Source organism: Amia ocellicauda, chromosome 1 (genome assembly GCF_036373705.1).
Source record: "Amia ocellicauda isolate fAmiCal2 chromosome 1, fAmiCal2.hap1, whole genome shotgun sequence".
Lineage (NCBI taxonomy): Eukaryota > Metazoa > Chordata > Actinopteri > Amiiformes > Amiidae > Amia > Amia ocellicauda.
This window is the reverse complement of record NC_089850.1, coordinates 35676852-35701416: the sequence shown is the minus strand read 5'-3', so window position 1 is coordinate 35701416 and position 24565 is coordinate 35676852. Positions and strand designations below refer to the sequence as shown.

Below are 24565 nucleotides of genomic sequence, written 5' to 3'. Positions count from 1 at the left end.
GTCCTTGTTGCCCATGGAAAACAACTTCCATAAATAAGTACATGCATACATAGACTCTAAGTCCTAATGCCAGGATCTTAAAGAGATGCATCCACCCTTCTTTCTGTAACTCTAATGTCGAACAACCTACTGTGTGTTGTTTTTCACAGAATGGAGAGACTTGGTGATCTTCTTATTGTATTCTGTGACTTCTGAAATAAATATGCTTCTTCTTTTGTCCGTCTGCAGAAGTTTACTACAGAACATGAAATGATAAAGCTCGATGGGTTGGCTATCAAATGCACTCCAAGTCCCCACCGAACCAATTGAAGAACCAATTTCTCCAACCATGTAGAAACAACATTGTTTTGCACACATTCACCCCCTGCCCTATTTAACGCACAGTGTTGAACAGTTTAATCGACATCTTTATTGCAACCAGCTTTGAGCTTTCAAAGAAGATTGCTTTAGTTTGGGATACACAAACCTCTTTCGGCTTCCATTTAATCGCAGCGCGCAAGACTCGATGTGAAGTCTGCATCCATCACACATGTTCACATCCCTTTTTTAACATAATAAATGCTCATCATACATGGGTTGAAGGATGCTTCATTGCTCTCATGCAGCCCGTCGCATCACGCTTGATCAGCCCCACCCCCGTCTCTTTTAATGCGCTGTTAGAGTCCAGCTTCTTTCCTGAACTTCAGGAACATTTCATCCATCTCCTCCTCTCTTGCGGACAAAGACAGAAGTCTTCGGATTTGACTTGCTCGACTATGTCTTCGACACAGCTTATTTTTCTATTATTGTGCAATAGCTTAGAAGGAAATTGCTTGGACTCGTAATTACACCGGCTAATCCGCTTCTTAAGCACAGATCTCCAGCTCCAGAGCCAGTCCCCCTCCTAACGCAGACTGTCACCGACGCGCGGATTTGCTTTGATGTTTCTGCGCTAATAAGAGTTATTAATGGTGACGGCGGTTCATATGAATAATAGGTTACCGATATGAGTTACATATGCACCGGATGCAATCACAGTGGATGGATGCTACACGAGCAAACGAAAGGAGAACATAAAAAAGCACAGACTGCGTGTCTCTGTGCACGTTGAAGAGCTATTTCTTCCTAGCCGGAGCTGGACTGGTTGTGCCATCTAGAGATCTTTGCCGGCGCACTGCAGCTGCATGTTTTCTCCTCACACTGGCATTGGATCCCTGTGTGCTGGGTGTCTGGTCGAGGCATACTAGCTTGCTCTGTTGCTGTAATGGACTTGAAGATTGATGCTTTTAACATGCTTATGCTACTCCGTGGAGCTCTAGGACCGAGGCGCATTTTAAACAACTGTCCACTGGCACACACTTCAGAGGCGTCCTTTTGAATCGAAACAACCAAATAATTACAATAAAACTAAATAACGCCCGAAACAACATACATAAAAGCACTCTGCTCGGATTCTTGGCGATTTATTTCCTCGTCCATGTCTTTGGAATATATATGCGCATTGGAGCTGCCAGTAAGAGGATTTTAAACTGGATCTGGGAGAAAAACTATACAACTAGTATTGTGCTCAGTGTGAGCTCCTGCTGCTGCTCCTCTTTCTGCACAGGTTACCCTGCTGGCCGCTTTCTTAAGGAGTGTGGAAAGATGCACCTTGTTGGATTGCTGTGTGTTTTATGTTTTGTAAAGAAAAGAGGATGCTCGCAAGCAATATTGGAGTAAACAGAAGAGTTCACTCTAAAACAGCCCTGACACACAATGGATAAATGCCCGTTTGCTAAGGTAAGGGGAACCAAATGTTTTCTAATATATTGTTTGAGGCTGGAGTCGGAAGTGGGCTTATAAATCATTAGAAGTCTGGTCTTCTCTGTAGACTGTAGGTGACCATATGGATTCTGTAATTAATATTAATATTGATAATAACAATATCAACAATAAGTATATCAACATGCGTATAAAAGGTGGCTATACATGTATGTTTCAAAATAATTGTATATCACTTTTATAGATCTACCGTCTTTTTTGTGAATGTATGTGAAAGTATCAAGAGTACTTTGTTTTTGTAATGTATTCAGAATAATGATCTACTTGATTTTAATTGTTTCCTTTCACCAAATTAATGCTGAACTGCGACTGAGATACCGAAAACCGCCTTAGTCGCAATTGATCTTGACAGCCTGTCTCTCCAAATGTATTATTATAATTATTAGTTTGTATTAGTTTTATTATTAATAATACTAATAACAAGACCAACAATAATAATAAACGTATTATTAGTGTTGCTGTTGTTATTGTTATTATTATTAAGAATCGGATAAGTGCATCATTTTTCATTAACTTGGGCACGTTTAAATGTCTTCTCATTCAAGGGCTGGATTTGCAGAGAATATTAAAAGATTTTCACTTTCCGAGAGTTAAATCAGTTTATACCATATGATTCAGTTTCAAGATACCATTGAAAACCGTGTAAATTTCAAACAGAGAACGTGTTCTAATTACACCAGACACAGTAAAGACACACAATATTAGCATGCTGAAATGTGCACATCATTTTCATTCCTTTAAACTGCAATGTTTTTCTTTGACTTGTAGGCTACAGATATACAGAGATGGGGTATATTAGACAACCCTAACTGTCAATGGGTCATGATTGTCTAAGTAAATTCTGACCAAGTTTGTGTGTTTCTATTATTAAATACCCTACATAATTAAATAAATGCAACGCAGTAAAGCCTGGGCTTGGAGTGGGCTACCTTTGCTTTAATTAATTAATTGGTATTCAGTTTAATTGCTGGCGCTCGCTCAGATTTTGCAGCAGCTGCACATGATGTAGCTTTGAACAAGCAACGCACTTTTTTATTTAGTTTTCGTTGTTTTTTTTGTACTAGGTAGCATCGGTTATGCCTTACGTGTCACAAGTCAGCTTGGAGAATCAACGACATACTCTTGTGAAGCTGGGCGTATGTGTGCGCTTGTGTATTTGTATTAGTGCTTGTTTAAGAATGCGATAGGTAAAGGTATGTCGGGTACTTCGCAGTGAGCAAGCACCCCCTAATGGGATCGGTGTTAAATGTATCTGCTTCTCCCAGTGCTTTCCCAACAATGTAAATCTGAATAAATGTGCATCCCGTCTACGTGTGTTCTGCAATCATGCACGAGAAAAAGCACGTTATGTAATATTTACAAATACAAACTATCTGTAAAGTTAATGTCAGATTCTTAAAATCTATCATAGCAGTAATTTATTATCACTGTATGAATGAAACCAAGGTCTGCACGTACACATTCTGTTCTATATCTTACAGTGGTTAAAAAAATGTAGATCCAATATATTGTAACCAGTAAATATATATTCTACCCTTGGCAGGCATTTACTGGTATCAGTTGATTGATTGATTGATTGATTGATTGATTAAGTGTGATTTTGCAGATTCCTTACCTGACAAAAAAAAAAAAAAAAAACTTTCTGAGCTGATAAAAATCTATTAGAACTGATGCATCACAGGAGATTTAAGTCAATCAATATATATATATATATATATTTTCATCTTTGCAACATTGCCCTGTTTCTCCTGCAGGCATTTCAGTTATATTATTATTATTATTATTATTAGTAGTATTATTATTAGTATTATTATTATTAATAATAATAATAATAATTAATTAATTAATATGGGCACTATTAATCATGGGAAGTACAGTCAATTGCGTGTCACTCATTAATAAAACATCAATAGGGAAATAATCTAAGCAAAGAAGAAGGGACACATAGGATATCTAAAAATAATTAAAAAAATAAACAATCCCCTTCAATGTTGGCCAACATTAAAGGGAATAAGATGACATTGCTCAGGTTTTTAGTTGAGCTACCTTATCACCAGACTGCTGCATTTCCATTGCTGTGTGGGTGAATTCTTGCTTCACACACATTTGAATTAAATGCCAAATTATATTGTGTTATGGCTAAAAAATATATACTAAAAAAGAAAATCAAACAGTTCCAATACCATTTATACTAAAGGCTGCATGGATATGCTGATTGAAATGTTTATTTCAATTTATGTTATTTTAATTTATTTTATTTTATTGTATTGTAACCTGAATTTGAAAACATAAGTAATTTAAATGTTACACAGCTTTACCTTTGGTTTACATTTCTTAAAGCAATTGGATATCTTCACATTCTTTAGTCAATGGAAGCAATCAAGATGTGTCTTGAATGGCATTGTTTGATTAATAAGATATGAAGAACCAGATGATGGATGATTCAAAAGGTCTTCTTCTAATTTGTAGCCTAATTATCCATTCTTATTTGAGTTAAAATAAATATATACTTGATATAAGCATGACCCATGTTCTCCCTGATAATAGGGTACTCTCTTTTTTATCGGTAGCTTAAAAAGCACACATTTCCAGCTAAACATTATGTCAATGATTATAATACTGATATAAGATGTATAGTTTGAAACTGAGCAAGTTTAGGTTTGAAATTTGTGCATTACTACAAGTTTCCCTAACCCAACACACATTCCCACAAATATCCTAAATTGTGCATTGGTCCAGCTGAAGGCCTGTGTTTACATTGAGTAACATTTGTAGATAATAATAATAATAATAATAATAATAATAATAATAATAATAATAATAGTGATTGAAAGTTAAGATCATGGACACAGCTCCAAAGTTAGCAATTAAATAAATACATAAATATATACTGTCTTGATTTTAATAAATAGTTGAAAGATTAAATACATAAATAAATAAATAAATAATATGCATAGGATAAGAGTAGAAATCACAAATAAATAATTGTTGGGGTTTAAGAGCAAGTTAATCATTAATGTACCTGAAACTGATTGATTGACTGAAACCATGGGTTGCCTCATTAACCAAGTATACAATACAGGCTTGCCTAGGCACTGGTTTATGATCATACATATGATTATAATATACAAACTCTAATTGATGTATGTTATGCAACAGAGATAACAAAACAAGCAGGGATGACAGGGGAAACCATGTTGGGAGAAATGTAAGAGAACAAAATACAAATTGAAATAAAATTGTGCCTCCCTGGAAACCTATGCTGAATAGTTTGAATTTGTTACTTTAGAAGACAAGAAAGGTCACCGATGGGAGAAAGCCTGTTAGCCCATTCAGCTGGTCAGGTTGTTAGAAGCTTAATGATCCAGAGGTCTCATCAAGACCATTCTTGGATTCCTTAAAAGACTCGGCACTTGGTTGTAATGACATCATAGATAAAAACCCTGATGGTAACTTTGTAAATTGCTTTGTTATCGTGCCATGGAACTGTTTATGTGCATTAATTAGGACTGGACGTGAAGGGCACTGGAATGTGAAAAGTCTGAGTTCAATGTGGGGTCAGTGTAAGGATGTTAGGGAATATATTTTGAAGTAAAATCTGTCCAAAGGGGTTCTTTTAGTTGATATATACTGTGCCAAGTCTATTTCTTGATAGAGATGGTGATAATAATTCATCTTAACAGACATTTAATAGACACTGGCCCACTTCTATTAAAGAAGCAAGATTTACTGTAATTCATAGAACAGACTGATACCATAACTCTAATGGAGGACTCGTTTGAGCTGACTCTATCAGAGGATCTGGGAAGCTGTCTATAAATAATGCTGTAGTAAAATCCACACATACAAACATGTAATATGTCCTTAAGACAAGCTGTATCCAAGCTTGAAACCCAACAAGTCTCAATGATTAATGCCATTGTTGTAAAAAAAGTATGACAAATTAATAACAGAAATAATTAAAATTACTAATTTGATAACTGTTGCATCTGTATAGTGCTTTAAAAAATAAGACTTCATTGTTATACGCAGTTGGCTGTAGCCCTTCTCCATGATTCTGTGATCAAACAAAAAAATATGCTTTTAGAATCCCATCCACATGCTTTGTTTGTACACTGTGTGTATACTGATGAATAGGTGACTGTGGTGAGTGTTGACTGATGACTTCTAACTGGGATTTGATGTTAGAATACGTAATAAAGTACAATTTGTTGTCAAGCATGAGGTGTTTTATTTTCCAAATTCAGACTTTTGTGGAGCTCAGTCTAGATTGGGTAGTGTAGTTTTTTCTTTCTTCCAAATTTCAATATGTCACCTGTCATCCAGATACAACCCCAGTCTCCAACTAGACTGATGTGTTTAAAATGTCAAAAAAGTAGAGGGGGTAATTTAAATCCAGGTTGCTTATAAAGCAGCACCAATCAAGCCAAATGGGGGTGTATTACAGACACAGTAGGAATAATAATAGTATTGTATTATACAGGTGGTGAGGTGCACTTGGATACTAGAATTCTTAACCACAGGAGATTTCAGCAAAGTACATTGGATCTAAGGTGGAATAGTAATAATGTACAATAAGTATCCCAAATTGCACAGCATTTTCACAGTAATTACTAAGTAATACACTGGAATACATCCATGTTTGCATATAATTACAATATAACAATTCCTAATTGCAAATGCAATATGCAATAATAATGCAACAATGTTAATGTCATATGTAACTACACAACTGTATCACTATGTTAAGTTAGACATTGCAACTAGGCATAATTATATTGTACATGTAGGCAAAAAAACATAAGTCTTCAGTCCTAGGGAATCAGCTGTGCTTTGTGCAGGCCAGCAGGTAGAAATATCAAATTTAAAATGTTTCAAAAATAACTAGACCTTCACTGTGTCTGCTCCTAATATGTAGGCTGTGTATGCTCAGATATAGGCTAATGATCCTCCAGGGAAAAGCCTGGCTCTCTTTAGCTAGCAATAAAACAGTTGATTCTCTGAAATTGAATCTGAGAGATTGTAGCAATGTAGCCTAACAAGACCTGACACAGGGTATGCAGTGATTTACAGGTACAGAGACTGGACAGGATATTACTTTAACAGCTCATGTATGACATTTCATGACCATAGCATGACCCTTTCCAACAATCCCCTCACAGCGCATTGATTGATTTGTACCAGTTAAAGTACATTGTGCTAATAGTTAAACAATATGTAGGGTGCCTGTTTTTTTGTTGTTAGTTTATTAGATTTAATGTGATGTTATCACAAATTAGGTCACAATAAATACACCAATAGAAAATCTGTGATACAAATTTCTGACCCTGAAAAGTCCATGTAAGTAAACCTAAACCTAAACACTATCAATGACTATCAAATGTCATTAACACACACCCCCATTTTGTACAAACACAAACTATGCAGGGAAACACCTGGCTGTGCGATTGCTGCCATTTCTTCACAAAGGAACAAATCCCATTGCAGTTCTTGGTTTATTTGTATTTATGTTTTCTTAGTGTAACAACAGATCACTGGTAGAAAAACAGGCTTGTTGTAAGTGTGAGAGTTATACTTCTTTTTTGTGTTTTATACTCATGCTGCCATAACTGATTAGGCGGATTTTGCTCCAAGACAGCTTCAGTGCAATATTCATGCTACTATTCGCAGTAGAATCTTGTAGTATTTCAAAGCAAATTAACTGCTGTTGGTTTCAGACATTTTTTATTTATTTGTATCCTCAGGAGTTGGAATGGGTTAGAAATGCTTTTAACGATGCCGAGAAATTGGATAGTTAAGCTGAAAAGTGTCCAAGGGTAAATTAAAAGTCTGAATTTTTATTTCATGCTTGTCACTTGATGGACATTTTTGGTTTGAAATGTTTGGTTTCCAGAGTAACAGAGTTCCACATATACATAGTCTGACTTACATGGAGTGTGGAGTAGTGCTAGGGTGCTGAACTTGTAAGTGGAGGTTTGTGAGTTCAAATCCTAGGTGAAACACTGCTCTTGTACCATTGAGCAAGGTACTTTAATTGGAGTGCTCTATTAAAATGGAAAAACATGTATACATTTTGTTGAATTTAAGTATCAGCCCAATAATTTATTATAATTATAATAGTGTAGTATTTTGGGGGTGGCGGCTACTGTCACAGTGCAGTGATCTTACCGCATCACTAAAATGCTCAGGCCTCTTAGTGAGGCTCGAGATCACTACACTACCCTCTGGCAAGCTATACCACCTCCTTCTGTCATTATAGTGTGACCTTGATCTCTGCCTTCACTGGCACACAGGGGCTTTTCTCAGCACTTTTCTCAGCACTCCCTGTCATCACAGCGCATTCTTGCACTGCTCCACCATCATCGGGCCACAGTTGAATCTCTCAGGCTCTCACTGCCTAGACACTGATGTGGGTTATCCCGCTCTGACACCAATGTAGTATGTCGGGGGTGTCGGCGACGATGGGGAATCTAAGCCCAGGCTCCCGCGCCACAGTGCAGCGATTTTACCTATCACTAAAAGGCCTAGGGCTCTTAGCGAGGCTCGAGATCACTACACTACCCTTTGGCATGCTACAATAGTAAGTAAAGAACCATTTTGATGATTTGTTAATAGTCAATCAGAGTAATTTTAGTTTTATTGTTTAGTCCCCATCAGCCTGTTTTGAATGGAAGGCCTCCCCAGGATGTCTCCGCTTACATTGATCTACAGCTTCTCTATTCCATGTCAAACCTGCAAAGTTTATGATTTCATCTTCCCATCTTTTATGTGGTCATCTTCTAGTTCTTTTTCATATCTTGGTAACCATTCAATAGCTTTCTTTGTCCATCTTTGATCGGTTCTGTATATTTATATATTTATTTTAATAACCAAGATCACGCAATGACAGGGCCAGAACAACCTCGTGCTTTGATTGGGCCGCATCTGTCAGAGGTATATGACGTCACACCCTGTTTATAGTCAGAGAGCGAGAGATGCAGACATAAGAACCTGGCAAATCCAGGTTACAAATGAGAGGAGGCCATTCGACCCATTGTGCTTGTTTGGTGTCCATTAATAACTAATTGATCTGAGGATCCTATCCAGTCTATTTTTAAATGTTCCCAAATTTTCAGCTTCAACCACATCGCTGGGGAGTTTGTTCCAGATTGTGACACCTCTCTGTGTGAAGAAGTGTCTCCTGTTTTCCGTTTTGAATGCCTTGAAGCCAAATTTCCATTTGTGTCCCCGGGTGCGTGTGTCCCTGCTGATCTGGAAAAGCTCCTTAGGTTTGATGTGGTCGATGCCCTTCATGATTTTGAAGACTTGAATCAAGTCCCCATGTAGTCTCCTCTGTTCCAGGGTGAAAAGGTTCAGTTCCCTCAGTCTCTCAGTAGGACATTCCCTTCAGACCTGGAATAAGTCTGGTTGCTCTCCTCTGAACTGCCTCTAGAGCAGCGATATCTTTCTTGAAGTGTGGAGCCCAGAACTGTACACAGTATCCAGATGAGCTCTAACTAGTGCATTGTACAGTCTGAACATCACTGCCCTTGTTTTAAATTCTACACTTTTGACAATATACCCTAACATCCTGTTTGACTTTTTTATTGCTTCCCCACGTTGTTTGGATGGAGAAAGTGAGGAGTCCACATAGACTCCTAGGTCTTTCTCATGCGTTACTTCATCTAGTTCTATTCCTCCCATAGTGTAATTATAGTGGACATTTTTGTTACCTGCATGTAATACCTTGCACTTGTCCACATTGAATTTAATCTGCCAGATGTCGGCCCACAACTGAATATTATCTAAGTCCATTTGAATAACCTGTGCTGCCAAGATTGTATCTGCTGAGCCACCTATTTTAGTATCATCTGCAAATTTGACAAGTTTGCTAACTATCCCAGAGTCCAGATCATTAATATAGATTAGAAAAAGCAAAGGCCCTAGTACTGATCCCTGTGGAACTCCACTAACAACCTCACTCCAGTTAGAAGCAACTCCTCTAATCAACACCCTCTGTTTCCTATACATCAACCAGTTCATAATCCATCTACTTACATTACCCTGAATGCCTACAGCTTCCAATTTGAGGATCAGTCTTTGGTGTGGAACCTTGTTAAAGTATAAAGTACTTATACTTTATATAAGTATCTAGTATACTAGTATTCTAGTATCCAAGTGCACCTCACCACCTGTATAATACAATACTATTATTATTCCTACTGTGTCTGTAATACACCCCCATTTGGCTTGATTGGTGCTGCTTTATAAGCAACCTGGATTTAAATTACCCCCTCTACTTTTTTGACATTTTAAACACATCAGTCTAGTTGGAGACTGGGGTTGTATCTGGATGACAGGTGACATATTGAAATTTGGAAGAAAGAAAAAACTACACTACCCAATCTAGACTGAGCTCCACAAAAGTCTGAATTTGGAAAATAAAACACCTCATGCTTGACAACAAATTGTACTTTATTACGTATTCTAACAGCAAATCCCAGTTAGAAGTCATCAGTCAGTACTTATAAAGTATATCATATCATATGCTTTCACATGATCTACAGCTGCAGTTGCATGTTCAAAAAACTCGAACAGCTTTATAAGACATAATCTGCCTCATCTAAACCCATGTTGACTATCTCCAAGAATATGGTTTTCATTAAGATGAAATCTAACTGGCGACCTGCCCTGTGAGTGGGGGTAGACGGGGAGAGAGAAAAGTTAAAAGAGTGGAGGAGGGGAAGAAATCCAGCACAGTGGGAGGGGTTAGAGAGGTGGATGTTGAAGTCTCCCAGGAGGATGGTATGTGAGGACAGTGAGGGGAGGGAGGAGAGAAGGAAGTCAAGTTCATCCAGGAAGGAAGCGAGTGGACCAGGAGGGCGGTAGAGAACTATAATGAAGAGGTGAGGTCACTGAGGCTGCTGGCGCTGACTTCTGGCACGAAGGACCTGGGGGGTTGTTAAATAACCGACTTATAACTAATTAGCAGAGAGCACACCTGAATTGCATTGCATTACACAGCTCTGTCCAGATCCCGCAAAGTCACGCCCTAGTACAGCGTCGGCCGAAGTGCTTGGAGTGTCTGGAATGCTAAACTCTACTTAACTGCATGTTCTGATTGCAGAAAAGGGAAAGCTAAGCGCACAACAACACTGTACAATCTCTCTCTACATTAGTATATGCAATGCAGCCGTTTCTGTTTACAGAAACTGCATCAATATACACTCACCTAAAGGATTATTAGGAACACCTGTTCAATTTCTCATTAATGCAATTATCTAACCAACCAATCACATGGCAGTTGCTTCAATGCATTTAGGGGTGTGGTCCTGGTCAAGACAATCTCCTGAACTCCAAACTGAATGTCTGAATGGGAAAGAAAGGTGATTTAAGCAATTTTGACCGTGGCATGGTTGTTGGTGCCAGACGGGCAGGTCTGAGTATTTCACAATCTGCTCAGTTACTGGGATTTTCACGCACAACCATTTCTAGGGTTTACAAAGAATGGTGTGAAAAGGGAAAAACATCCAGTATGCGGCAGTCCTGTGGGCAAAAATGCCTTGTTGATGCTAGAGGTCAGAGGAGAATGGGCCGACTGATTCAAGCTGATAGAAGAGCAACTTTGACTGAAATAACCACTCGTTACAACCGAGGTATGCAGCAAAACATTTGTGAAGCCACAACACGTACAACCTTGAGGCGGATGGGCTACAACAGCAGAAGACCCCACCGGGTACCACTCATCTCCACTCCAATAGGAAAAAGAGGCTACAATTTGCACAAGCTCACCAAAATTGGACAGTTGAAGACTGGAAAAATGTTGCCTGGTCTGATGAGTCTCGATTTCTGTTGAGACATTCAGATGGTAGAGTCAGAATTTGGCGTAAATAGAATGAGAACATGGATCCATCATGCCTTGTTACCACTGTGCAGGCTGGTGGTGGTGGTGGTGTAATGGTGTGGGGGATGTTTTCTTGGCACACTTTAGGCCCCTTAGTGCCAATTGGGCATCGTTTAAATGCCACGGCCTACCTGAGCATTGTTTCTGACCATGTCCATCCCTTTATGACCACCATGTACCCATCCTCTGATGGCTACTTCCAGCAGGATAATGCACCATGTCACAAAGGTCGAATCATTTCAAATTGGTTTCTTGAACATGACAATGAGTTCACTGTACTAAACTGGCCCCCACAGTCTCCAGATCTCAACCCAATAGAGCATCTTTGGGATGTGGTGGAATGGGAGCTTCGTGCCCTGGATGTGCATCCCACAAATCTCCATCAACTGCAAGATGCTATCTTATCAATATGGGCCAACATTTCTAAAGAATGCTTTCAGCACCTTGTTGAATCAATGCCACGTAGAATTAAGGCAGTTCTGAAGGCGAAAGGGGGTCAAACACAGTATTAGTATGGTGTTCCTAATAATCCTTTAGGTGAGTGTATAGTTAAAACTGTGCTAAGTAAGACAGTAACTAACAAACAGTACCTGCCCTTACGAATATAGGTGCAGTAAAAATACAATTAAATAAAGTAAACAAAGTAAATAACCAGTACTTGTCAGAGCTCGGTCATTATGTCCACGGGTCCGTGTCCGCCTTCTGGGGAGAATGAGTGAAAGTGATAGAAATGCTGGTGCTACAGCAGTGTTCCATGTTCAACTCATTGTGCCTTGTCCAAGGGGAAGAAAAAAATCTGAAGTCTATAAATTCTCTTCCGGGAAGCAGAAGGGGAAGCAGACAGCAATGCTCATCTAATCATTATGGTTGTGGGCTGATTAAATGGGAGTTGCTGTCTGCTTCTCCTTCTGCATTGGAATGATTGCAGTAGCATTTTGTAGCACAGATTAACACAAATTAATATTTTCCGCTGCCTAGTGTGCCAGTCTGGTACTCTCACTCCCCTGCTTGAGATAACCATTGCTATATAAGGTCACTTTAGGCAAGGGCAGTCTGAGTCATACACATTTGTTCACATCCCATGTATTTCCATCCTGTTGTTTTGACTCCAGAAAGTAAATTAATTAATGTACGACCTCATGCAAAAACAAATTGAACTAAGATAGATGCCTATTTTTTCAGTTTTATACTAACCTTTGTTAATTACTTAGTTTTTAAATATATTAAAAATGCTGCAGCAACCACTCCACAGTGTGTTGACAGTGAGTCAACAAAAACATAACACAGGAGCCCCCCTCTCCCACCCCTCACTCACCATCCCAAAAAATTCAACAAATACAATTAAATGTGGTTCAGTTTAGACAGATAGATTCATGGATAGATAAACCTGGACATATAAACCAGTGGTTCATAACCCTGGTCCTGGAGGGCCCCCTTCCCTGCTGGTTTTTGTTCCAACTGAGTTGTCAATTATTTAATTGAACCTTAATTGAACTAATACATTGCTTTTACTTTTTAAATTATGTAACTGATAAAAAAAGTTGGTTCATTAAAAAAATAAGTTATTTATACAAATTTATATTTAACTTAAAACATCTACTGTTTAAAATAATTAAAAGGCTCTGATTTTGGAAATTATTAGTTCTATTAAGGGTTATTTTATGTACTTGAGAGCTTGGTTGGAACAAAAACCAGCAGGGTATGGGCAGCACCAGGGTTGAGAACCACTGATATAAACCTTTACACTTAAAAGAAAAACAAAGATGTGAGTAATAGGACAAAATCAAATATTTGATTCTTTGTCTTTTTTCTTGTTTTAATAAATATTGTTGTAGTAAAACAGATAATCTTCATGTGCGGACACAAAGACTGTGTTTTTTCATTACTAGGCAATTTCTGTAATGCATTAATTCTGTCTTTTCTCTAAATACTCCTTCAGTTTCCCAATACCTCTAAGTAGGTGCTGGACTTTCCTGACCACATGATGCTGCCTCTCAACGGATCTAATGTCTATAAATAATGCTACATATGTCACTGAATTCTTCTGTGACGTAGGATAAGTGCATTCTTAACTTCACGTGAGCATCTGCCTCCCTCCCTCATGTCCAGTTCACTGTCCACTGTATGCTCTGAGGTAGAGCTTGGCAGCTGTTTCCATGCCATGTTTAAATGCATTTAAGCTTTCTCCTGCTGGTGCCACACTTGTTCTTTTTGGTCCTCTGTAATTGAGCGCTTCTGTGCTTGTGAAGTACACCCTGCTTTTATGTAATCATGTAAAAGTAATTGGTAAGATCAGGGCAAACATTTTTCTACAGTATCAAAAAGGCTTAATTGAGTCAAACTACACATTGCACGTGTGTCCATGGAGGTGATTGTGTATACTAAAATCACTCATCATGGGAAGGATACACATATCAAATAACAAAGTGATTACTTTGGCTTACCTGCTTGTAAAATAAACAACATAGATGGCTATTAAGTATTATGTATCTTTCTTGACAGTGACATTCTTCATTTCCAAGTATTTTATAGGGAGACTATAAATACATTTATAACAGCAACAAAAACTATAATAATAAAATTAATTTAATGAAACCACAATCCCCACTTATATGACTGTGTATGAACAAAGGCTTGAGCAGAAATGTGGCACTGAAAAGTCATTTATTTTCTCCTTGCTTTCTGATGCCGTAGTGGTTGTGGACCCATTCATCATTTAGAGTGCTGCTGTAGCCTTTCACTTACTATTGATTCTGCTCAACAAGACGGCCCCTTCCTCAAGCTGCTGAATCTAACCATCCACCTCCTGCAGACCCATGCACACAACATACATAGTGACAGAAGACATCCCTGTGTGTTGAAGTGGCACCCTACACCCCTCCGTACCCCCAAAACTAATTCAATATCAGTGCCACAAGCAGTGCACCATCTGTGCTCCACATTCAGTTTACAAAGTGCCCCTCTGTGTGACAACATCATAAAGCCTTGACTAACATTACCCACTGACTGATATTAAGACCATAAGCTATCCTGACTTTCCATTGTATGGGATAAAAGAAGACTGAGGTCTATATTAAAAATTGACTACAATATCATAGTTGGAGGTTAAAATGGAAAGCTTGTTGAATGGCTTTCGAGTGATAACATTCACATACCATTGGGATGTCTTCTCTGTGAGGAATCTGTAATTTAGTGGGTTATGAAGCTTATCTAGCAAGGCCCCTGTGCAACAGCTTAAACTGGAGATCAGATGAGCTTTCCTGAAATATTGGTTCACATTGACTACTCAGATTTGTTTGTTTGATTGTTTTGTTTATACATTTATTTTCTTGGTAACAGTTTACAATAGGTCTCCCAAATTACAGTATATTAACACAGGTACTCAGTAACTACAGTGAGGGGGAAAAGTATTTGATCCCCTGCTGATTTTGTACGTTTGCCCACTGACAAAGAAATGATCAGTCTATAATTTGAATGGTAGGTGTATTTTAACAGTGAGAGACAGAATAACAACAAAAAAATCCAGAAAAACGCGTTTCAAAAAAGTTATAAATTGATTTGCATGTTAATGAAGGAAATAAGTATTTGATCCCCTATCAATCAGCAAGATTTCTGGCTCCCAGGTGTCTTTTATACAGGTAACGAGCTGAGATTAGGAGCACTATCTTAAAGGGAGTGCTCCTAATCTCAGCTCGTTACCTGTATAAAAGACACCTGTCCACAGAAGCAATCAATCAATCAGATTCCAAACTCTCCACCATGGCCAAGACCAAAGAGCTGTCCAAGGATGTCAGGGACTAGATTGTAGACCTACACAAGGCTGGAATGGGCTACAAGACCATCGCCAAGCAGCTTGGTGAGAAGTTGACAACAGTTGGTGCGATTATTCGCAAATGGAAGAAACACAAAGTAACTGTCAAGTCTCCCTCGGTCTGGGGCTCCATGCAAGATCTCACCTCGTGGAGTTTCAATGATCATGAGAACGGTGAGGAATCAGCCCAGAACTACACGGGATGATCTTGTTAATGATCTCAAGGCAGCTGGGACCATAGTCACCAAGAAAACAATTGGTAACACACTACGCCGTGAAGGACTGAAATCCTGCAGCGCCCGCAAGGTCCCCCTGCTCAAGAAAGCACATGTACAGGCCCATCTGAAGTTTGCCAATGAACATCTGAATGATTCGGAGGAGAACTGGGTGAAAGTGTTGTGGTCAGATGAGACCAAAATCGAGCTCTTTGGCATCAACTCAACTCGCCGTGTTTGGAGGAGGAGGAATGACCCCAAGAACACCATCCCCACCGTCAAACATGGAGGTGGAAACATTATGCTTTGGGGGTGTTTTTCTGCTAAGGGGACAGGACAACTGCACCGCATCAAAGGGACGATGGACGGGGCCATGTACCGTCAAATCTTGGGTCAAATCCTTCCCTCAGCCAGGGCATTGAAAATGGGTCGTGGATGGGTATTCCAGCATGACAATGACCCAAAACACACAGCCAAGGCAACAAAGGAGTGGCTCAAGAAGAAGCACATTAAGGTCCTGGAGTGGCCTAGCCAGTCTCCAGACCTTAATCCCATAGAAAATCTGTGGAGGGAGCTGAAGGTTCGAGTTGCCAAACGTCAGCCTCGAAACCTTAATGACTTGGAGAGGATCTGCAAAGAGGAGTGGGACAAAATCCCTTCTGAGATGTGTGCAAACCTGGTGGCCAACTTCAAGAAACGTCTAACCTCTGTGATTGCCAAAAAGGGTTTTGCCACCAAGTACTAAGTCGAAGGGGTCAAATACTTATTTCCCTCATTAACATGCAACTCAATATATAACTTTTTTGAAATGCGTTTTTCTGGATTTTTTTGTTGTTATTCTGTCTCTCACTGTTAAAATACACCTACCATTAAAATTATAGACTGATCATTTCTTTGTCAGTGGGCAAACGTACAAAATCAGCAGGGGATCAAATACTTTTTTCCCTCACTGTATATGTTAGATATTCATAAAAACAGTGTAATTATGAATTTGTTAACATGTATATAATGTGTAAAAATTATTATGGTATATGTAAGTACACATTTGTGTGGTAAGGATGCCTTTGGAGCTATACCGGACATCATAGGCATAGGTCTGGGGGGACGGCAGAATCTTAAATTGTCCCCCCCCAATATCGTATGCCCGGCTCCATAGGCATAGGGGACACATCCCCCCAATATTGACAGCACCCCTACCCCACAGTTCTGAAATGAAACCTATGCCCTTGCCGGGCATGGCCCACTTTTTACACATTAAGTACATGTTAACAAATGCATAATTAAACTGTTCTTATGAGTAACTAACATGTAGTTACTAAGTACCAACTAAGTTAATAAACTGTAATTTGGGAGACCTATTGTAAAGTGTTACCATTTTCCTGGACCAATTTGTAAGGCCACAGAGAACCTTAAATGATATAGAACAAAGTGAAACTAATGATACAATCTATTTTTACTTTGATATTAAAAAAAAAAAAAAAATAATAATAATAATAATAATAATAATAATAATAATAATAATAATAATGATTCCATTTAATTAGACCATTCATAATTTCACATCATGTAATTATAATGGTCATGAGATATTCTATCTTCCACTTTTCCTAATCTGTAGTCTTTAATTGATCACTGTGAGTTCACATACTTCAAATGTTGTGTTTAGATATGTGCAGATACATGTTTCGTATCTTAGTCCAATACAGCTGAGCTTTGTATAGATAATTCACAATGGCATATGTGCCCCTTTGGTGAGATATGAGTTCAATGACACTTGATCACACTATCACAGTAGAGCAGTGGTCCTCAGGTAAGTTTGTATGTGGGCACATATTTGGCTTTCTGTTAGTTACAGGGACACTTAATTGTATTCTCTTCTGCAAACCCTAAACCCTTCCCCAATATTGATCAATCACCTTCCTAATAGCAGAGAATAAAAGTAGTGCTACAGTAAACCCCCACAAACCGGGCAATAATATAACATACTTCTAGGATGTGCAAGCTGTGGTAGGCATGGCAGCCTAGTCTCACAGGCACAGCAATGCCCGCCGGCACCACTTTGAGAACCTCTGTACTAGAGTGACCTTTAACAACCAAATTTCCCTTGGGATTTGTAAAAGGCTGAGTCCTATGACTGTGAATTGCATTTGAAGGCATTGGAGTTGAAGATTGAAGAAAAGAAAGTATGAAAGAAAAAGAAAAGGCCCATTTTAGATCATCAGGTTTCTCATTCAAGCATGGTATTTTGTGGCTAAAACTGAGCTTTGTGGCTCCTACTTGGAGAGAACAAGTAAATTGATCAGATGGGCCACAGTAAAGTTATTTTGATATTGTTGGCGTAAAGATGAAGCAAGATGCAACATGCTGCTGCCACTATTATTGTGAGGTGTCAAGGTGTCCAGCTGGCTAGTTGTGATAATCAGCTAGGCGATCAGGGGGTGAGTGATGTCACAGAAATGGTGTAAGTGGATTAAAGGGAGCTGAACTGGTAGACTTCTGACATGCAATGTATAATCTGTGGGGGTTGCAGAGTGATTAGAGAAACAAAAAACAATGGAGCTGTGGTCTTAACACAAACACTTGGTCAATGGAGACAAATCAATTTGCAGTCGATGAACATGGGGGTTTCTGGTGATTAACTTATTTTTAAAGACAACAGGGCTTGATGTAAAGTTGCCATCGTTAGTTAATTTTCTTTCCTTCTTTATCTGTCATTCTAGCTGTTTGTCTATACATGAAGGCAGTCATTTAAGATATGTAATTAATTGTTCAGATGTGAAAGACTTTAAGCAGTGGTGCTATCTTTCTCAGATGTTCAACATCCTTATTTCCTTCCAGTTCACTCTTTCAGTGTTTCTAAATTTCTCCTATAGTTTAATTCTCACAGTGATTCCTCCTATTTGGGGGAGGAAGTGAGTCTACCCTACCTGTTAAAAGCTTATGGATTAGTTTGGATTATTATTATTATTATTGTTATTCTTGTTTGTTGTTATCATCATAACCGTTTATGACCCCAATCTGCTAAGGCCTCCCCCCCAACATGCACTGCTCTGACCTACAAACTGTGTTATTTCAAACATCAAATAACATTGACAGACACACACATACACACACACACACACACACACACATACGTTACATAAAAAAATAAGTCATATAAGACATATGATTTCCTATACTGTTTTACTCAATAAACCAGTAAATTCCTGCCCATTGCATGTTAAGTAACACATTCACCTTAGTGAAATAAAGAATGACAAAAAGAAAGGAAGGCAGGCTGCAGGTAGTGAAAGGAAAACTATCCCTGTGAAGTGATATAAACCAGTTGAGGTGAACTGCTGTAATTATTTTCCTGCTTTATCTGATGGAAAAAAATCCTCACATTTTTTAAGTTTTGCTTTGTGAAAATGGTCTTCACTTTCCAATAGCCATTATGTCTGGGTATTGTATGTGTGTGCCTGAAGCTTTGAGGTGTGAGGTGGCATTTACTCCTGCTGTGTTTCCATTCAAAGTGGAATTATATTGTGATAAGTCATTGGCTTTCCACTGTATGGTAGAATATATAAATAAGTCCATGAAAGTTAAAGCATATACATTTGTGTGAAAATACAATAGCTCCAACATGGATGTTTCTTCCACCAGTTGGAGAATATCCTCTGCATCAGGATATTCTAATAAGGACTTAATTTAATTCCACTGGTACAGACCTCTAAGCTATATCTCTGTAATGTTGACATGTTTTTTAACGGGTAAAGACTTGATTTTACTGTTCCTGTTTGTGATTTTGAAGAATACACAAGTAAAATGTTTGCAACAACAACAACAATAATAATAATAATAATAATAATAATAATAATAATAATAATAATAATAATAATAATAATAATAAATGAAAGGGTTAAGGCAATCAAGTATTTCCAATGGAACATAATCATCATGGGTACTGATGTCTCATTTCCAGCCTGCATTGTTGCTGTAAGAATGACAGAAGAGCTGTTTCTGCTAGATAAAGACCATTGTAGTAGCTTTGATCTTCAGCGGCAATGTTAAACAAAGCAGTCTTTACTTAGCTAGAAATTGAATACTTCCCTTTGGCTTCTGTTTACCTTTCAGTGTGGATTGATAAGTATTTGGTGGCTGGATTCTGATGCAAAGTACCAAGCTATTATTTTCATGTGCTGCTTTAAATTAAAATGACTCGCAAAGTGTTATCATTAGGCCATGAATGATTAGAGTCTAGTTTTGGCTACAGCTCAGTATATTCTGCAAAGGAGGCCTGTTCTGAATGGAAACTTCAATGCCTGTGTCAATAAATAATTGGCTAGAAATTAATTTAACAAATTAGTTTTAAACATACTACTGTATTATTATTTTCTTAATTAAACAAAGCCCACACTTTTATTTTTTTCTTCAGCGAAATGTACTTAGTAATTTCCAGAGACTTTGTCCAGATGAAGATGAGAAGCAACTGAGACAAGCTCAGTTGGTCATTAATAAAATGTGAAAATCAGTAGGGATGACTCACTGGGGCATTAGCAAATTTTTTTTTTTTTTTTCCCTTCATAAAAGTACTTCAGTTATTTGTCCTTAACAGTTTATTTAGTCTTGCAACAAAACCACACTGCATGTTGTAAATATGTACAAATCTGGTTAGATTCAAAAGAGAGGTACACATATAAATACAACAGTATCTTACCAATGTGTAAAATGCAGTTTATGGGTCATATATGGGTGATTACTTTTGTCTTGGGACAGGTGGTTAAATCCTTTGTATAGTTTCAAGAGTCGTTGTAATTCTCATTTAGAAATGCAAATATATTTAGTAAGCAACTTGAAAAGAAAAGAAAAACAATGTTGGCATTAGTCACTTTAGTGTACTTCAGTTTTCTTGTGCCTAAAAAGGAAATTCAGGTACCAGTGTGTTTTTAGGAATCTGAAAGTATTCGCAAGTATGGGTAAAGGGAAAATAAGGAAAGCAATAAGTGTTTGCTCCCACTCATTATTTCTGTCCAGTCGCTCAGTAAATTACAGTAAGTGTATACATGCAGTTTTTTCTTTCTTACAGAAATAGATGTAGCTTACAGTATATTTTCTTTACCACGATCTGTTATACTGTATATGCAGCCTTAAGGAATGATCCCACTGGATGTAAAAAGATTCACAAATATGTGGTTGTACCATTAATATACAGCCAAAAATCAATGGTTGCACAGCTGATGTCCAAACATGACCCACATAAGTTCATTTACAATCTCCTTGCTCTTTGAATATGCATATGTATGTTGTGACACTGTGAGGAGATGATAACAGTGCTGGGGGGTCTCTAATAGGCAGGGTCTAGGAAACAGGCACACAGAAAGGGCAAGGATATGTTAAAAGGACATTAATTTATTATATGAAGTGCGCAGGTGAATTAAACCAAATGAAACCGACATGAAACGCAATAATTCCAACTAATGAATGAGAAGATAAACAATCCGCAAACAGTCCATTACCGTACAAAATTTGATTATTTTTCTCTTGTTCGATCTACTCTTCAACTCCCAGGCACTTCTCCTGCCTCTCCACACCAGGAAGCAGCCCACTTCCTGCTTTATCGAGGCCGGGATCCACTCATGGGGGATGCAGCCTCATCAGTTGATCCCCCCGCTAATTTGCCTCCCCTGGGATTCAGGAAGGTACAATGCCTCCCGGGAAGGTCTAGTTTCATCCCTCCCGACACACAGCACCACTATATATAATATTAGTCTCTAATCTATGGATTTCAAGTCTCAGGTTTTGATGGAGCGTGCAATTGGCCTGCTGACTGCAGGATTGTCCACCAGAGCTGCAGTCAGGTCAAGACCCTTCCCAGCTAACACACAACATTGCCACAACGTTTTTTAACATTGTAGCAATGTAAATTACGTTGTTACAATGCTGTGGAAACATTGTGTGTTAGCAGGGTGGTGAGGACAACAAGCCATAGAGCAGCTTTCCTGAGATGCTTTCTGACAATTTGTTTTGCAAACCCAGTTTCATCAGCTGTCCGGGTAGCTGGTGTCAGACGATCCCACAGGTGAAGAAGCTGAATGTGGAGTCCTGGGCTGGCGTGGTTACATGTGGTCTGTAGTTGTGAGGTCGGTTGGACATACTGCCAAATTCTCTAAAACAATGTTGGAGGCAGCTTATGGTACATAAATGAACATTACATTCTCTGGCAGCAGCTCATTTGTGGCATTGTGTTGTATGACAAGTGCACATTTTAAAGTGGCCTTTTATAGTCCCTAGTTTAAGATCACCATCACCTGTCATCATGCTGTTTAATCAGCTTATTGATGCCACACCTGTCAGGTGGATGGATTATATTAGCAAAGGAGAAATGCTCACTAACAGGGGTGTAAACATATAGATGCAACATTTTTATAGAAATAAGCTTTATGTGTGTATGGAAAATTTCTGGGATCAGCTCATGAAATGTGGGACCAACACTTTACATGTTGCATTTATATTTTTAAATTATATATATATATACTGAACAAAAATATAAATGCAACATGTAAAGTGTTGGTCAGAAATGTGTGTGTGTGTGTGTATATATATATATATATATATATATATATATATATATATATATATATATATATATATAGTGAGATTCCTCTCATGGTTGCACCTATCATAAGATTGTTGGTTTACCTGAAGCATTATTGCAAAGCGCTTTTGAATCCTTTAGCTGCAATGAGAATTGACACATATGTTACTGTTGTTTCTGAGGTCCTGAGGTATAGTGCATACAGAAAAAGAGTAGTTGTGCCATTCTGGATAGCTGGGGGTTTATTTACCCTCCCTGCAAATGGCAGTGCAGCCCTGCTCTTTCACAGCCCTATTGTAATACCAGAGCTGAGGTTGTTCCTTATTATGTAAACAGCCACACTACTCTGCTGCTGCACTTAAACACTGGCTGAACCTTCCACTCTCTCGGCTGCTCTTTCAACACACACATTGCTCACCTGCCATTTTGTAATCACTTACAATCCTGTCAACCTATTAAACTGCACTAATTGAGACATAGAGAACTACAGTTATCATCCTGATATTCAGAGTGGAATAGATTTTGATTCAATGCCACACACATGGATATGGCATAGTTGGCTTTAGCCTAACTTTAATGCAGTGAAAGCTTTCTTTGCCCTGGGTGCATGCCACAGTGTTTTCCATGCTCCATATCATGACTATGTATGATACAGTGAAGCACAGAAAGTACAGACATTATTTGTTTAAGGACCAACACTTCCCAATGGTCCCATAACCAAAAAAATAACAATATTATAATCACATAGTGGTATACTTGAACTGTGCATGGAGCTGTTACAGCTTTCTTTGCACATGTTGAAAACAGTGTGGGATGTGTTTTGCTGGGTCCTTTTTTGTTTTTAGTTTCTATCAGTAGTGTATGGTGTCACACTTAGATAATGGTACTAATGGATGGGAAGTTATCTGAGTTACAATTCGTGTACTTTAGTTAAACTCACTGGAAAATAAAGAGAAATGGGCTTTTTAAAAAAAAAAAATTCTTGATGTGGATTATTGCAAGCATTCATCCATGCATTTAGGATCTACAGTGACATTTTAAAATGTTTGAGCTGGTGTTTTGCATACATTAAAGTTATACAATGCTGGAAATCTCTCCTGGGTTAGTAATATACATACATATTATAAGATGCAAGAAAAAATTATGGAAGATGACTTGATCGAGGTGTCAAAATACAATAACTTTGTGGATTGTGTTCTGTGCAATGAGACAAGTTATCATTAATTAACAAAGCTTAGTGGAAAATCAACAACAGACAATGGTTCTTTGAAAGTCTACTTTGTCTTTGATGTTGACAGATACTGAGCCATCTGATATTGGACAGGTTTAAAGTTTTAATAATATTTTGGGTCAATCTGGGAACTGCCTTCTAGAAAAATAATTAATAAAGTGGAAGGAAATGGAGCCGGATATATGGGTATACTGTTCACACGCAGATGCAATGGCAGGAGGAATTATGAGCTCATCTCTCAAGCAAGTTTAGCATAGAATTGTGGTACTTTTAACAGGTTTTACTGTGGTTTAACCATAGTTTGCACACCCGATCCTTGATATTCTACATGCATAAAAGCTCCTAGTAGAAGAAAACTTTATGCAATCTAGGCGAGTGTGGGCCGCCCCTGTAGCTCCAAAGGCATATGCATTGAGCCTTCATGATATTGGCCCCCATTGTAGTCTATGGAACAACTACCGCAGGTCCCTGCTAGAGGCATAAAAAAGGTGCTTTATCCTATGCTTTCCTGGTCCCCCAGAAGCTGGCATTCGCTTGCTTCAGCCTTACATCTCGCAGCTTCCAGGTGCCGCACACAGCATGCTTTAGCCCACGGGCTCCGCACTTCCAGAAGCCGCTATTCACTTGCTTTAGACTTATTCTCTCAGTTCCGTATACAGCGCTGCATTTGTTGCCTTTCATTTGATCCCATAGGATAGGCAAATGGATAGGCTACATTTTAAACATGTGATGTCTTGAAGTGTGTATTTATTCATGTATGTATATGTAATGTATTTAAGACAACGTAATACAATGAGGACAGGTTCTGTATGGAAACTAGGCACCGCCTCCAGAAGCCGCAATACACCTGTTTCAGCCTTATTTCTCTCAGCTCCCAGGGGCCGCACACTGCATGTTTTAACCCTCTGGCTCGGTGCCTCCAGAAGCCCATATTGCTTTAGCATTACTGGTCTCAGTTTCGTCTCTTACAGCCTCCATTTCTCACATTTTATGTCATCCTATCGAGGGGAAAAATTGATAGTCTACATTTTAAACGTGTTGTGTTTTGAAG

General features: G+C 38.4%; 1 protein-coding gene across 2 annotated transcripts in view; it reads left to right on the top strand.

The window, feature by feature from the left end:
* Nucleotides 1-893: 893 nt before the first annotated feature.
* The window catches only part of LOC136749138 (leucine-rich repeat and fibronectin type-III domain-containing protein 2-like), a 157464-nt gene continuing 133792 nt past the window's right edge, over nt 894-24565 (top strand). For both annotated transcript variants that reach the window (XM_066703134.1, XM_066703126.1), the window contains exon 1: nt 894-1758. The gene's annotated coding sequence lies outside the window, so the exon portion shown is untranslated. The remainder of the gene's footprint in view (nt 1759-24565) is intronic.